Raw genomic sequence first — 3,722 nt, 5'->3', positions numbered from 1 at the left:
ACAATTATGATGTAAGAAACAATCCTGCAATGATGTGCCTAGAGGATCTAATATATCCATTCCAGCTCCATTTTCGAGGATTTCTGATTAAAGTGCCTATTCTGGGATGGCAGAACAAGACAGATGGACATATTGAATAAATTAGATATAGATATAAAAAGCATCCCATTTTCAGTTTTATTTAATCTTATATGGATAGAAAAGGAAAAGAAAGAAAGAAAGAAAATGTTAGTACCCAGTAATGAGGCTGATGGAGGTACTGGTGCTGCTGAAACAGCTTTGGAGAAGTCCCTGGCTGGGATCCAGAGGAAGGGCACCCTGAGACTGTTGATTGTAGTATTTGCATTTGCAAACATAGCCCAGCAGATTGGGTGGACTCTTCCGCCTTCGGAGAGCCTTGAGCTTAATAGAAATGAAACTTTTACTTTCAAGAAGATCATGTGATTTCCAGGAAAGGAAGTGCCATATTTGGGCAGGACCAATAGAAACCACTTGCATCACCACAGCTATACTAGAAACATGCTCTGATGAAGTTTCCTGTTGTTGTTTTATTAACGACCATCTTGGTACGGGGTCCATTCTGATTGGCTACAGGCTATGATTCCAGGGACTCTGTTGCCAATGAGCTGGGCTGATGACATATTCCAGAAGAGTATAAAAGGGAGACTCGTTGCTGGAAATACTTTGATAATTCAATTATTCACAAAATCCCTGGTAACATCTTCTGGTAACAGCAAAGGTAACAGATCTGTTTTTTATTGGTTCTATTAACAGATCAGAGCTGGGGAGAAGTGGGAGGAGGGAATTGCAAATAAGAGATTTGGCAGCTTCTTGGGGAAAAGCAAGCAGAATTAATCACAATCTCATAAAGCTGCCTTCTTTGGAAACAACAATGCAGTTTTGAATGGGTGCCAGGAGAGACAAATGTTGGCTGGATTTCTTGGTAACTGGTGCACTAGGGGTGTGAGTGTGTGCACATTTTGTGTGTGCATTGGGGGAGTGGGAGTGCATGCTCTCATGTGCATGTTTGTGCACACTAGGGTGTGGGTGTGTGTACACGGGCACTAGGGGGGTGCACTAGGGCAGGGATTCTTAAACTGGGGATTGGGACCCCTCTGGGGGTTGTGAGGTTATTACACGGGGGGGTCACGAGCTGTCAGCCTCCACTCCACATCCTGCTTTGCCTCCAGCATTTATAATAGTATTCAATATATTTTAAAGTGTTTTTAATGTATAAGGGGGGTTGCACTCAGAGGCTTGCTGTGTGAAAGGGGTCACCAGTACAAAAGTTTAAGAACCACTGCAGTGGGAGCGGGGGGTGAGAGAGAGATTTTGTGGCAGTGCTGCAAATTCACTTGCAGGATGGAAGCTAGAGAAATTCCTTTTTTACGCTCTGATTCCCGGTTGTGCATGTACAGTAGCTTTGCAGATCCCTTTTCCTCCTCCTCCTCCTCTCTATTTTCTTGTGGTTTGCAGAGGTGCTCTGAGGCATGTTCACCTATATCTGCAAAGGCCTTTAAGATCCTCAGATGAAAGGGATACAGAAGTATATCTCAAAATGCTAAATATATTATAACGAGACGAGACTCATACCTCAGCCTGCAGCTGTGGCTTCCCCCTTCCTCCCTCTATGAATGTCACCATTCATGATTTGCACCATGTTTGCAATTCAGAGAAGGGAGCAGGGAAGAAGGAATAATACAGACTTCTTGTGTTTCAGCGCTTATATTTAAATACCTATTATTTCCTGTCTGCGTAATACCAAACAGCAGGCTAACTTTTACATTGGTTCCTCAGCATTTATAGTTGTTTACTTAGTACTTGCATTGCAATTTGCATTTGCAAAAGCACTTTACACTATTATCCCTTACGAATCTCTGCAGCACCCGTGTGCAATAGGTTGGGAAACTAAGGCATAGAAAGATGGGGGCAGGAGAACTAAGGCATATAGAGGTATTTGTGGCTTGCCCACTATGGTGCTGCAAATCAGTGGTTGAATCAGGATTAGAATTTAGCATCTCCTGACCCAAGTATCTTATGGCTTCACCTTCTGAACCACCTCAGCGCTCCAGGGAATTTGCTATTGCATGGATGAGACAAGCTGCTGTGAGATCAGGTTGGTTCAAGAGCCAGACATTACATGATCCTGGGATATCTTAGCTATCTTCTCTGCTGAAGATGGGTACCAGCTGGGTACCAGCAAGTAAAGGGGGACGAGAGACTGATCTTGTGTAACATTGGAATATGGTGGAGACAGGGGCGGCAGGTTACATGGACTCAAGGTGCTCGAGCACCAGGAATATTTAAGGCTGGGGGCTGTGCTCCACCAATATTTGGAGCTGGGTTTCTCCCCTGGCCCTGCCTGGAGCAGGCCCTGTCCCCCCGCCTCGGAGCTTCCCTGCCTAAAAGAAAACAGCCGGTGCCTCTCTCCCTTGTTTGTGTTGTTTCTGCCTAAGGCTATAGAGATCAGCGGCTGGCAGCCTCTTGGAGCAACAGGGTAGGGGAAGAGGGAGAGGGGTGGGGGGAGGCACACGTGCTTGGGAGCTCTCTCCCCTGTCCCCCGGCACCGACCTGGAGGAGACGCCAAGGGGACTTCCAGCCAGGAGATGGACATCTGGGGTGGCCTTCACTCACCCGAGCAGCTGCTGGGGCTTCGATGAGGTTTGACCATGTGATCCACCCCTTCCCCCCGCAGTCCCCACTCCTGCCCAATGCTGGGCAAGGGGCAGCCCCATCCCCAGTGAGACAAGGGTGAGGGGCAGCAGGCTGCAGCAGGGGAGGAAGGAAGCCACATGTGCTAGCAGTACCCCCCCCTTCCCGCTCCCCAGCACCCATCCACCACAGGAGAGATGGAGGAGGGGAGCTTCCTAGACCTGAGCAGCTGGGGCTTGGGTGAATTTTGTGACACTCTACCCCCCCCCACCCCAGCCACCACCCTGCAGTCCCCACTCCTGCCCCATACTGAGCAAGGGGCATTCCCATCCCCCATCCCCAGTGAGGCTCTGGTGAGGGGCAGCAGCAGGGGAGGCCACACGTGATGGCAACCCCCACCCCAGTACCCACCATAAGGGACGCGAGTGGGCTTTCTGGGTACCTGAGAGAGGCCTTAGGAGCATGGGCAGTGACCGTGGTGCAGAGTGAGTGTGCTGCCGGGGGGGGGGAGGGTTTGAGAAGCGGGGTCCCTCCCCTGGAGCTTGCTGCTGCCACTAGGGCAGGGGGAGTCCTCTCTGGCCCTAGCCCTGGAGCAGCCTGTCTGCATCCCAAGTTCCTTATCCCCAGCCCTGCTCCACCCCAGAGCCTGCGCCCCCAGCACCCCAACCCTGAGCACCCTCCTGCACTGTGAACCCCCCAGCCCCACCCCAGAGCCCTCACTTGAAGGGAAAAATGTGCAACTTAAATTTGGTGGTCAGTTTGGAGTATCGTGTTTAGCACAATACTTGATTATTTTACACCCTTTAACATATACAGGTGTTACAAAGGGAGAATGTTCTTAATGTTTTCTCTGAATACTGTGTGGGTGCCTCAGTTTCCCCTCTGCATTTCTCAAGGATCTAGATGGTGGGATAAGAGTGTGTGATTGTTGTAGAGCCCTAGGATCTGGACCACTCTCCCTCTAGCCTTTGTGTACTCTCTTCTGGACAATGGAGGCCACCTGATCGATCTGGACCACTCTCCCTCTAGCCTTTGTGTACTCTCTTCTGGACAATGGAGGCCACCTGATC

The 3,722-nt window shown here is 49.8% G+C and overlaps 1 protein-coding gene across 1 annotated transcript in view; it reads left to right on the top strand.

The window, feature by feature from the left end:
- The first annotated feature begins 659 nt into the window (after positions 1–659).
- The window catches only part of IRF7 (interferon regulatory factor 7), a 24,822-nt gene continuing 21,759 nt past the window's right edge, over positions 660–3,722 (top strand). Inside the window, exon 1 of the mRNA XM_032773445.2 lies at positions 660–739. The gene's annotated coding sequence lies outside the window, so the exon portion shown is untranslated. The remainder of the gene's footprint in view (positions 740–3,722) is intronic.

This window comes from Chelonoidis abingdonii, chromosome 4, assembly GCF_003597395.2.
Source record: "Chelonoidis abingdonii isolate Lonesome George chromosome 4, CheloAbing_2.0, whole genome shotgun sequence".
NCBI lineage: Eukaryota > Metazoa > Chordata > Testudines > Testudinidae > Chelonoidis > Chelonoidis abingdonii.
Note: the sequence above shows the minus strand (reverse complement) of the source record. Positions and strands in the feature narration are given on the sequence as shown.